The 13,215-nt window shown below is 44.0% G+C and overlaps 1 protein-coding gene and 1 long non-coding RNA gene across 10 annotated transcripts in view; one reads left to right on the forward strand and one right to left on the reverse strand.

The window, feature by feature from the left end:
• LOC142796183 (uncharacterized) overlaps window positions 1-13,215 on the reverse strand; it is a 105,582-nt gene that overhangs the window by 51,743 nt on the left and 40,624 nt on the right. The gene's annotated exons all lie outside the window — the stretch shown is intronic.
• LOC119169173 (transmembrane protein 117) overlaps window positions 12,489-13,215 on the forward strand; it is a 261,084-nt gene continuing 260,357 nt past the window's right edge. For 5 of the 9 annotated variants that reach the window (XM_037420282.2, XM_075886302.1, XM_075886306.1 and 2 more), the window contains exon 1: window positions 12,490-12,767. The gene's annotated coding sequence lies outside the window, so the exon portion shown is untranslated. Of the gene's footprint in view, window positions 12,768-13,215 lie in introns of all 9 variants that reach the window. The other 4 variants (XM_075886300.1, XM_075886304.1, XM_075886301.1 and 1 more) reach the window with 2 other exon arrangements.

Consider the following 13,215-nt stretch of genomic DNA (forward strand, 5'->3'; position numbering starts at 1 on the left):
TTGTGGCGATTGGGAAAGTTCTGAGCGCCAAACAAGACGTTAACAAGAACGAGAGAAACAGGACGGATGCTTGTGAACGTCGTGTGGAACCATTAGTTTGCGCTCAAAATTTCCCGATAGCAATGCGCCATCTGACTGGATTTCAAGTTTTGGTAAAATATGGCGATGGCACAGACCAGGGGCTTTTGTCATGTCATTTACTACCATTTAAACAGCGGCGGCGTAATTTAGGGTACCACGAAAGTTGTCGCAGTCATATTTCAAGAAGGAAGGAGGCAGAAACGCACCGTTCATGCCATACGTGATCCTTCATGACACGCGGAGATAAATTTATTCAAGCTGTAACATCGTTGAAGAATTCTGTTACTTCTCGGCAATCAGAGATGCTTTTAATTCTCGTGTCTCTTTATTTATAAGATATTGCTGCCATCTTTTTCCAACAGGCCTCACTTTTGTTGTACCGACATAGCGACGCCCAAGTTTTTGAAGATCTTTTTTCATTCCCATTCAAAAACGATTCCATTCATAGTCCTTTTTGAAGCGCGTAAGAACTTCTTGTCCTTCGTCACCCGTCGTTGCGTTCGTCCCGTACACACACTGCAAAAGGCTTGATGGCAAAGTCGTTTTCCATGTTCAGGTTCCTCGTACCCATCCTTTCGCGCTCTTTGTGCACTTCAAGGAATGCAGAAAGACTACAAAACAACGCAACGAGCTCTACACCTTGTCGTCGGGACTGGTATGCATGGCGCAAACATGTTGCGAGTGGTCTCGCAGTGTTCTGCCATTGCACTCCGTTCGCTGTTCCCAGAGCTCAAGTTGGGTCGACACGCGCCGTCGTTGCGGCGCCATTGGTGTCGTGTTTCCCGTGTCTTTTCTTATACACAGTGTTCTGCGAATAAATGCCTCTGTTTAGCCGCTGGTGCCAAGGTCACGGATTACGTTTTTCCTTCTTTCCTTCCGCAGCTGTGGTGACAATTGGTGGTTAGATTATCGGTTATTTCTTTATTTATTTTAGTTTTCTCGTTTAGCTAGTTTTCTGTATTCTTGCCCAAGAAAGGTGACTCAGAACATTTTTTTTTCTCGTGGGAATGACCATAGGTATGTGCGTATGTGGTTGCAGCTCCACATTTCCAAGTCGTAGGACTCGGATTGCCCTGCCGACGGCCCCTATTCTCCTTCTGCTCTAGCAGCCATGGCCGTCACGTTCTTCCAAACCTTCTCCTCCTACCTACTTCTAAACTCTTTTCGCCACTCTCCCCTCTCCCTTCAAGCGACTGAGCCGTGGTCTCGCAAGGAAAGATAGTGTCTTTTTTTTCCTTTTCTTAAACCACACATTCATCCATTCAGGGGAAGCTTGCATGCAGTAACTGGTTTGGAAAGTAGGTAAGGTTCGTGGAAAGTCACCTCACCCTGAGCTGCCGAGCACAAAACAAAGCTTAGCCGAGGGTCATGAGAAGGCAAGGAGATTACCACAGCAAGATGAAAAGAGAAGATACTTTGCCTAATGGATTATTGCAAAAGCCAGTGGGGCAACCCTTTTTTTTAAGACCATCCCCACTTCTAGTCGTACATTGAAGTAACGAGAAAACTCCAACCAAAACATATTTAAAAGAAGCGACGTTTTCAAGCCAATCTCTCACCCCTGAGGAAGAAGCCGGACCAGCTTCAAAACATCGGGTTTTTTTCTTTAAATATATTTTGGTTGGAGTTCTCATTCCTTCAGTTTCTATCCAAAACAAGCAGACTTATATCGAATGTTCACCTTTGATTCCAGTCGTACATTATATCCTCGCTGCTCCGACAAACCCCCTCACACCGAGACATTTAGAGAAGGAGTGACAGGTGCGCAACCATAAGCAGCCCCTCTTCCTTCTTGGACGCTTATAGCTGTCGTGTGCGTGTGTGTGCGGGGGGGGGGGGGGGGGTAGAGAGAGGAGTACTGACGAAAAAAATGTTGCATCTTGGTTTTTTTTGCACCAGGTAGCTAACGACCTAGTCATTATTCTATTTTTGAGGAAGCAGCATACAATACAACACAATCATGCCCACCTAAAAAGACGCAAACACAGGCGCTGTATTGCAACTGATGAGGTTTGTCGAAAGACTCAGCTTATGTAGGATAACACGTACATGTGCACTAACACCAGAGCATACAATGAAGACAAGTTTTTTTGCAGTGTTTTGCAGGAAGACTTGATGAATGATGAACCATGAATGCACCTTACCTGATTCGAAACTCGGGACAGGTAGCAGACTTTTTAAAGAACGTGACCCTGTCAAGTCATGGTTCTCAGATTTTATGCTGCAAAAATTTTATATTACACCAATCCGCACAATGACCAAATTAAAAGCGTAAGCGAATGTATTGACCAGCATAGTATCACCAAATTTCTAAATAGCACAGGTATTTACAGCAGCCAATTCATGTGGTACTCATTGTATGTAGCGCTATCAGCGCGCATGTGCCTGTCATGGAAATTGCATGTCATGTTAGGTTTCTCTTTAATATCAATATGTAGAGGCACGGGAAATAACTTGTTTTTGCATGTTGAAAGCTATATATATATATATATATATATATATATATATAAGGGAAAAAAGTGTATACATAAGGGCTCGTTTTTCCGTGTTTTAACACAATATTAATCAGATATAACAGACAGTAATGCCAAGGATTGTACAGGGGAAGTTGTTAGAACCAATGGAATGTAAATAAAAAGAAAGAAAAGTGGTTGAAAAAATAACCAGCCGTGAGCAGGTTCCTGCTCACGGCTGGTTATTTTTTGCAATTCTTTCACATGTGTTTTTTAATGGTGCTCCTTCTACGTTTATTGTATGAGCCGGACCACGTCGAATATCGCTCATTTTTAGTCCGAGTGAGTCCAAAGCAAAATATTTTTATATAATGTTATTGAGTTAGTCTGAGTAAGTTTCATTTATTTTGCCAACCTATGCCGTACGTGGGATCTTTCCGTATTCCGCAGGGTGTAGTCTGAGTGTTGTTTGCGAAGTTTACTGAGTGCAAGGTCGTGGACAACCTCGGTAAGCTGCGTGACTGTTGATAAACCTTTCCGGAAGCCATGTTGATGGGGGGACAGAAGATTGTTGTTTTCTAGAAAAATAGTTAAATGCTTAGCGATTATATGCTCTAGTATCTTACATGACGTACTGGTGAGGGATATAGGTCTAAAATTAGAAGGAACAGCGGTATCTCCGGTTTTGTGTATGGGTATCACATTTGCTATTTTCCATTCTGATGGCAGTTTTGCTGTTTCTATAGATTTGCGATAAATTATGCCGAGGTATTTACTGCACAGTTCTGCGTATCGAAAAAGAAATTCATTTGCAATATCATCGTGGCCACTGGCTTTCTTCGTGTCTAGATTCAAAAGTAGGTTAAGAATCCCGGGGTCGCTTATAACTAATGGTTCAATGGGAATTCGGGCTGTAGGCAAGGCCACAGGAGTGGTGCCATTGTCATCAGTAAAGACAGATTGAAAATAATCGTTGAAGATATTGGCCTGGTTAGTTTTATCGCTATCGCTTAAACACGACTTTGTTTCAGCGGCAGGGCGAAAATGTTTCCAGAATCGGTGAGGGTTGTTTTTTATGTAACACGGAAGCGTTGAAGTAAAATATTGCCTTTTGGCGAAGCTAGCTTTTTGTTTGAAGTCTGTAATAGCACGTGCTAGGTTAGATGCGGTTACTGGATTCTTGCCTTTCTTTTTGATTGCTTGGCGTAGCCTCTTAACTTTTCACTTTGCGTGTAAAACTTCGTGGGTTATCCAAGGATTGTTTTTTTGCCTTTTTGTTTTCAGTGGGACAAAGTGGGTAACGCAGAACACAACGATAGTCTTGAAGCACGACCATAGATGATTTACATCAGTCGTTGGGTGTATAGCAAGGTTTGAAAAGTTTTCAAATTCGTGAGCTAAGTAGGTTACGATGCTGGCATCATCACCTTTAGGGAAATTTCGTACAGTAGTTACTGATGAACGTGGTGTTATGTCATATCCTAGTTGGAGCTGACAGGTTGGTATGCGGTCATCTGATATCCCCGGAATCACATTGACGACTGATTTATTTAACGGGAACTGGCCACTAATCAATATAAGGTCGAGTACGCTTTTTGTTTGATCTTTTATACGTGTTGGTGCAAGCACGACTTGTTGTAGATTGAAATTTAAAATTAAATCAATAAGTGTCTCCGATGACTGTGACGTGTACTGCATGTTGTTCCAATTTATGTCGGGAAGGTTAAAGTCACCCATGATGATTAGTCGAGAGTTATGGGCATGTATTTGAAGATAATCTTGGATCGCTATAATACATTTGTTGTCTGATGAGAGCTTCTGTAAACGCACCCGGTTACTATGCTGTAAACGCACCCGGTTACTTTCGGCATTCCAATAGTTCGTCATTTCGATTTTCAGCGTTTCGAGTGCCGCATTCTTATAGCTTTAGTCAACAAAAAATGCGAACTCTACCCAGGTGCACTTAAACCACGTGCAGCGCTCCATTTACCGGGAAGTGATACCAACCTGTGCGACAAAAGCAAATAATACATAAAAAATATTGCATAGCAAAGTCACAGTTATGAACTAACTGAACAGTATTTCAGGGACCATGTTTAATTAACCAGTAATCATGCGTTGGTTTATAATTGCAACTCATCCGCCGCGAAACATGCTTTTTTTTATTTTCGAGGATTCTTTGCTCGCTGTTTTCTATCAATTTATTATTCTTCGGATGTAATTAACCAGGTGCTTTACACGTCAGTATTCTTTCACAGTGTCACAAGAGATCCACGTGGTGCACTCCAAAAGTATTCGAATTCCTCGATGACCAAAGCTAATACTTGCGAGGAAATAATTTGAATAAGTACCTAGAGAGCTGTACATACTGTCTTGATGTTTTTCGCGTCCACTCAGCTTGTACTTAATGCTAGGATTGCACTTAATGCTAGAAACCACCACAACCAACCATCTTAATATAAACACATGCGAAGACTGAGATCAGTAGAACGGCAATTTAAAATTATCTAGCTGACTAAAAACAAAAAAAGCTTTTTTGGAAAAAAAACTTACAGTCGGTACACAGGGCAGGCTGCTATCAAATGCGCTCTGGACACATCAATGTTAAATTTAGAACCTAATGCGGCGCGTCATTGGCTCAACATCTTTCTGCAGAACACCACAGTCTAGATGCTGATGGTCTACAAGTCCTTCAATTAGCAGAAGTGGTCTCTTACAACGTGCTTTACTTTTCCAACTGCGTCATGCGTATAGTCTTCTATGCAGCCCCCTAGAATAGGTTTAATTGAAGGACTCATTGAAGAAGAGATACGGGCTAGCTAGTTTTCTTTTTGTACCGGCACCAAAAAGCACATCGCCACTACTGCTGCGTGCTCCACATAGCACCACTCAGTGAATAGACAAACGCCATGATGAAAAATAGCAATGAGCAAAGTGCATGGTTTAACCCACCAACCTCAAGACTAAAGGGTTTCGTTACACCGGCCATACAGACAATAGCATAACGGCATTTACTTGCCATCTTCGTGTTCGCGATGGTCAAGAGTTGTAGTGTGCAACGTCTGTGCACCGCGCCCCAGTGCATAAACCGGGTTTTCAGCAAGAATATGTCGTTTCTTTTAATCAAAATATGCCGGAGGAAAAATGTCTGGTGCTTGAATGCTTGGTAGTCTGTAGGAAATCCTGTCACAGCATTGATACGGCTTATTGTACACCATTCTATAGAAGCGGCAGCGGGGCTTAACATTCATGAACCATGGAAAAGCACAGACAGAGAACAAGTACTCCCACGTGCGAGCTTGGTTTAAAAAAAAATGTTGGAGCGATTTTCTTTTTCTTGGCGCATCGTTCTGGAGTATAATTTCCAGAAATCAAGCGCGGCGAATAAATATTTGTAGTACTTTAACCAAAATATATGCGACTAACAACCGCCTTATACTTCAGCTATACTATGAAAATATACTAGAATTCCAAGACTTTCTAAGAAAAGAAGCTATGGCACACACTGCACGCCTTTTCATAGCAGATGCACGTTACGTACGTCATTGTGACCACTACCGATTCCCTCTCGGAGTGGAACTGTGCGTGCTTATCTGCGTGTGTCTGTAGAAGACGTTAAGATCGGCCTCTTTGGCTCGGCGCCGCTTGGACGCGAGGGACGATTGCACCTAAGCCTACCCTGATTTGTTCCGGGTCAACGCTCTCGAGGTGCGCCAAAAAAGGCGACAACACGAAAGTCATACTTCGAATTCTTTAGGGCTGTTGGCTCCCCTCGTCAAAAACTCTCTGGACACGCCTGACTGACTGAAGGCTTCGGAAGAGCTGTTGGAAATCGATGCTGCTTGATTTGTTCGACGTGCCACGAGACGCGCTGAACAATTAGCCGAGAGCTTGGGATCCGTCGTCAGGTATGTTTCCCACACTCTGTGGTGCTTTCAAGTCTTCCACTCCCCCAGGCCCTAGCCTGCCTAGCGCTGCAGATCCTATTCTGCACATGCCATGTAATGTTATTGTACTGGGATGTGTTGTGCGTACTATTGCACTGTGACTTACGTTATGTTTCTCTCTCGCCGTGGGACGAACTGAACGTACATCCTTTCTATATCCTGGGTAGAAAAGAAGGCAGTCTTTGACTTTCTCTCTCTTTCTCCTTCTCGTTTTTTTTATCCTTATTCGCTTTCTCGTGCTTCCTGCTGGGCTGCAAAAATTAGGCGCCTTCTTCTAGCCACTACCCCCACCATGTGGGGGACGGAGATGAAGACGACAATTTCTTCGGACTGCCCTGGACTGAATGGACATGCAGTCTGTCCGTTTACAGTGATATGCAAGGCAGCTTTCGTTCACAGACTGCTTTTCTCCCTCATTGTGCCTTTACCTTTTCGAATTCCAGCGAATGCACGCGAGTACGCGAGTACAACCAAATGTCACCTCTTCGAATTCCAGCGAAGGCACGCGAGCACAACAAGATCTCAAAAAGGTGAATGGAAAAAACAAAATGAGCGAGAAAAGCAGTTTGTGAACAAGATTTTTTGGTTAGAAAACTAGCCTTACAGAAAAGCTGCCTTGCAGATTATTGCAAACTGTCCATTGTTTTCTCCTGCAGAGAATTTTAGGAAGACCACGGCTTAAAACGCGAGCACCTAGACGCTCTGAACAAGCTCTCAGAAGCTCTCATCAAGCTTCCATGATGCTACCATCAACATATAGCATTACGCTACCTTTAGTGTGTAAATAGTGTATATAAACGTTGCTCTTATCAGCACCGGCTACTCTGCTTGACTTCTACCTGACACTTGGCTAGCTCCTTCGAATACATCACGAGCAAGCATTGATTGATTTGTGGGGTTTAACGTCCCAAAACCACCATATGATTATGAGAGACGCCGTAGTGGAGGGCTCCGGAAATTTTGACCACCTGGGGTTCTTTGACGTGCACCCAAATCTGAGCACACGGGCCTACGACATTTCCGCCTCCATCGGAAATGCAGCCGCCGCAGCCGGGATTTGAACCCGCGACCTGCGGGTCAGCAGCCGAGTACCTTAGCCACTAGACCACCGCGGCGTGGCCATCACGAGCAAGCAAAAGGGCACGGAGTTGTTAAGATGAAAATGTGCAACATCACATCGCTTTTATTACGTGACATATTCTTTCTCCGCCACATTCGCCCGATCATGTCCACATATAACTTTCCAGTTTTTATAGCGACGACACACCGTTCATTGTGGTGACACCATTGAATGTCAATTAAACAGCGGTTGCATTATTTGTTTGCAAATTACTTCTTCATAAAGTATGGTGAAGTAATTTATTATTTGGTCACCTAAGGAGCTTTCTAACTTGACTTACTTTTTTATCAAGACTTGAATATAATGTTAAGTTTTATTTGGTTGATTTTGAGCATTACCTTCGCAACAGAAGTACATCTGTCAGCGACAATCATTCTTAACCTCTCCCAGTGCCAGTAGGTCCGTTCAAGTTACGTGATGAAAACCAGTTTGCTAGACTATGTCACATATGACATGTCGCTCAAATTTCGGTCTCTGCATTTTTGATGAATCCAGCCGTCTTTTGTAAAGTCTCTACTGGCAAGTTTTTTTTTTTACTTTTGTTTTGTTATTTTTAAACCTGGTGGACTCAGACAAGCTTATTGCGCCGCTTCTCACCACTGGATAGCTGTTGTTACGCGCGGCGCCTGGGCCAACGGGGGAGGGCCGCGTTCTTGGTCCATCAAACAAGTCACCGAAGGGCTGCCAGCCTGCTGTCCGCCGTGTATCGTCCATCTTAGCCGGGAAGTGAGGTGGCATTCCGACAACATAATACGTTCGACGAGACGATCACAATGGTTTCTTGGTGTCACAGGTGCAGTGTGGTGGCCACGCCCCAATCAAAGATCTTGGCTTGAGCGAGTGTGAGCGGCACCGTCAGAAATGGTGTGTGTGTCTCGTGATTCAACAGCGCATTCTGGACCCATTCCCTGATTTAGTCAAAATGCACACTTTATAGTGAGCCATCCAGCTCATTCGCAAGAGATCTCTCGCCCTGTCTATACGGAATGTAATAAATCCTCTGTTAAGTTTGCCATCTTACTCCTGAGTGTACATGGGTTTTCCTTTCTGTCTCTACACGCCCTTTGTTGCCCCTATTTCTCCACCCCCAGTGCTGGGCAGCAAACCGGATGCCAAGATATGGTTAATCCCCCAGCCTTCCTTTCTCTCTCTTGCCATCTTAGTGCCTTGGCATCTTTATCCCGAATATCCGATGTCTTAAAAGGCCGGTACAAATAATTAAGTTAAAGAATAAAACAGATGGTGAATATTTTCTGCAGCATGTTCAGACGCTGCATGTAAGTGGTCATCCTGGAAAATTATCAACTTCAACACCGTGGACAGGCGCTGATGTACCCTGAGTAGGTTCGAGCATGTATTATGCCTCGACGCTTTTAATGTTCATTAAACTTCTCCCTTTCAATTTCATCCTTCGGGGCTTTATGTAGTTCTTTATCTAACGCGCTGCATTCGTGCTGCACTGCTACCACTTCATTTCTTCTGTATATACGAACTGTTTCGAGCACAATTATAGGCTGCTATCTTGGACTGATAATGATGCCGTTTTGCATCCGTATTAATATTCGAATTGCTATGGTGAACTCACACGCATCAAAACGCTGGGCCATTGCATTTAACGTCGTATGACCATAATCATAGCTAATTACGACACAAAAAACAGCAAAAATTGCTTTTAAGCCTAAGATGGCAGTGTCTATGCGTTACTGTAACTGTTACATTTATTTTTTTTGTCAATTTGTCCAATATGTCATTTCATGCAGCGGCCGCCGAACTTGTGCCGCTGTTCATAGTGGTACTCTCGGTCTCTGAAGCTGGATGACGATAACTAAGAAGTCTGACTTTTACTGGCTACATAAAATGTGAAACGAAGCTATGAATCAAGATGAAAAAGAAGACAAATCTGTGAAAAGTCAGTACTGACGCATAAATGGCGCGCCGATTGCACCGATGAAAAACGTCGGCGGCGGTGGCGCGCCGATCAGTTCGCGTCGACGGTGGCGACGTGGCGAAAACTCTCGGCGGCGGCACGCCGACCAGTCGGCGCACACCTCTACGTGCGTCAGGCAGCGCGGCGCGGACGCGCCACTGGAAAGTTATCTAGTACACTGTAGCCATAGGGTTGTGAGCGCGGTAAGGTGAAGTAATCCCCCGTAATTGTTTGAAAGAGGGCGTGGGATTTACTGTAGTATTTATCGAGCCCCGAACGAGCCATCACATCCTGCGAGTGGCCCAAGCGCGTTCAGCTCAGTGCAGCAGAATCGTTTTTTTTTTTTTTTTATTTTCTACTCGAGATATCAGCGACCTGGTGTAGGCTGCGTTTTACGAGTGACTTCCCACAACAATCAAGTTTTACAACATATTCTGGTTGTGGTGTATCATGCAAAAATTGTTGTTGAAATCAGTCTCTTTTTGAAATTATTTTAAGGGATGCATACATACAATCACAATGTTTATTACAGTTGCTAATCTGAAATTTGATTGCACAACTTGCATGCAATCCTACAATGTTGCAGTGGCTGAAGTGTGGGTGAATACAAAAGCATGCATGCACATGCAAACTAGTCTATGAACAAATCAGGTTATTTTCACAAAAATGTAACCTATTAAAAAATCATCTCACTGCTATATGTACATAAACAGAAAAAGCTACACATTGCAGTTATCTTTATACATAAAATATCTCTGGCGTGTTGATGCTAATAATAGTTGGCGTTCAACGTCCCAAAACGATGCCGTAGTGAAGGGCTGCGGAAATTTCGACCACCTGGGGTCCATTAAAATGCACCTAAAAGAAAGTCCACGAGCCTAATGCATTTCTGTCTCGATCAAAAATGCAGCTGCCGCTGCCGGGATTCGCTTCCGTGACCTTCGGGTTGACCTAGTTTAGGCATATATGTTAGTGAAACAATGTTCACGAATATTTTATGAATATCCACTTTTAATATTTAAATAGAAGTGTTCACTCAATATCCACTGAATATTCTCAAATACCATTGGATATTCAGACCATTTGTTGACATCCTCTAAATATTGATGGTTTGCTGGGAACCGCCACCATCGCTTAGCCAAGTCGCCCGGCAATCCAGATACCATCACCCAATTAGACCATTCCAGTACACTCTAACCCAATCGGTCGAACTTCTAGAAAAGCTGAAAGTGTGTTCATGGTGTCCAAATGCGTCAGCAGGAAGCCTCGTGAGTAATGACAAAGAAGTGCTCACCGATACCCCAAAATGCGATTCCTGCTTAAAGCTTTGGCCTCAGCTGTGTTAAAAGGTTTCATTCGAGGAACTCAAGAAGAAGCAGAGGAAAGACATGCTGAAGAAAACCACCGCACGCGCAGCTTTTCGACGGCCTAAGTTGCTAAAGAATGTAATTGACATGAAAAAAAAAAAAAGCTGACTACAGAACCAGACAAAAGCCACGGGATTGCGCCACGTAGCTGTAATTTATTTTAAGGCACGAAAAACATAGTTACAAGCGAGGATACAAGGCATTGTAATTGTTTTTTTTTGCCTAAAATTAATTGTGAACGTACATCAACTAGCAACTAACGGACAGATTCGTGTGTTATGCTATCAAGCACCGTTTATAGTGGACAGTTCAGAGAGCCATAATTATGCTGTATTTGCCTTACACCGCTAAAATATTACGCAGTATCAACTTTCTGCGGCAGCACAACAAGAAATCCCGATAATATACTGTTTTCAAAGTTCTTTCAAACGGCCGCCACGGCGTCTTGCCACGACGACAGCGCGTTTTTATCTGCTAGCGGATGCTTGATTAGGGTGCCTGAATGGTTTCCCTCGCCCGCCGGGCGAGGGAAACCATTCAGGCACCCTATGCTTGATGCGCTGCCAGCGCCACCAAACCAGAAGTTGTCTTGGCGCCGTGTGAAGGGTCGTCTGACTCGGGGAGTTTTGCATCTTACCTAATTCAAAAAACGTTGGCTCCCTTAGACACTAGCGCCAGATTTCCTTCTAGTGTACTGTGTTTTTTTTTTCTTTATTTAACCTTCTAGTGTACTGTGTATATTAAGAAACTTCAAGGACAAAAAAGGGCAAGGTTCCATTTGGCGTTGCATAAGTCTGTTGCCAGACTTTGGGGTGGTTGTTGCCAGACTGCCGCTAAATTTGGCAGAAAAGTTTTCTTTTGTAGTTGTGGCTTTTTCGTAAGAGTTTGGTGCTATCCGCGGAAGCGTAGCGTCCCCCGTCGTAGCGCGCGGTCGACGCGACACGATCAGCTGAGAGAGAAAAAAAAAAGAAAAGTAAGGGGGGCAGCGCATCCCCTCCTGCGACTCTAATCAGTTTTCCCCGTAATCCCTAATACTGAGACGCGATATCTTAATCGCACAGCTGCGCACACAGCAAGAGAACGCGCCTCGACTTCTGTAATGGGAGGTTTATTCCGTTAATTAAAACGGCCTCTTAATTGCGCAGCAGCGCCGCGCTCGACTTCTGCTAGGCTCGGTTCCTTCTGTTGAATAAAACGGAATTGAAACGGCCTCTTAATTGCACGGCAGCACCGCGCTCGACTTCTGCTAGGCTCGGTTCCTTCCGTTAATTAAAACGGAATTGAAACGGCCTCTTAATTGCACAGCAGCACCGCGCTCGACTTCTGCTAGGCTCCGCACCGAAGAAGTGCACCGCGGATAGCACCAAACTCTTGCGGAGAAGCCACAACTACAAAAAAAACGTTTTCTGCTATATTTAGCGGCAGTCTGGCAACAACCATTCTTCCAGTCTGGCAACCATTTATGCAACGCCAAATAGAACCTCTTATGGATGGATGTGTCTGACTGTGCGCGTTAAGTTGGGTGGTGGTTCACGCCACTTAGCGGGGCCAGCGGCACCCCACCTGACGGGCATCTCAAAATAGAGAAGGCGTTGAACGGAGTCACTAAGCGATAAGCATGGTCTATAGGTGAACGCGGTTTATGCATCGCCGGGTTACTATATTCGGACTATATTCGTACTTTTTTTTTTTCTATACGCGTTGTGCTAATATTTTTCCAGCTTGTTTACTGATTGACAGTGTGTGTTGAACTGGTCGTGCACGAGCAAGATTTCTAAATGTTTGGCGGTGTCCTTCTGGATTCGGAGGGCATGCTTACCCACATTGCAAGGACGTCATGCCGGCGAAAGCACCATTTATGGGCGATACATCGTGAGTTAGCTTTAACCGCGTACACTTTGCAATGGTTTGCTGATATTCGAAAATGCTGCCTGATTTTGCCAGATTGTTTGTTTATATTACGTGCCAGTTTCTTTGTATATTGTGGAGCCCGTATATTTTGGAGTGACGTTATACAGGTGCTGTCACTTTTTGAATGAACTAGCTTACCTGCACATGCAAATAATCGTAAAATGATACACCATCGTTGGTGCCGTGCTGACACGATTGTCTAGTCGCGTTAACCTTATCCAGCCACTGTTTATCATAAGACCAGGCATTCCGCAAATTCTTTAGGAACCACGGCTTCCTTATTTGTGTTGGCACCCTCCATTTTTATTCATTGCAACTGTTTATCTCGAAATTTAGCTGTTGCAATAGCCTGCATGCATCCATGCACTGGGGAAATCTAATTGAGAAACGTGTTAACAGACCTCGCGGG

Source organism: Rhipicephalus microplus, chromosome 2 (assembly GCF_043290135.1).
Source record: "Rhipicephalus microplus isolate Deutch F79 chromosome 2, USDA_Rmic, whole genome shotgun sequence".
NCBI lineage: Eukaryota > Metazoa > Arthropoda > Arachnida > Ixodida > Ixodidae > Rhipicephalus > Rhipicephalus microplus.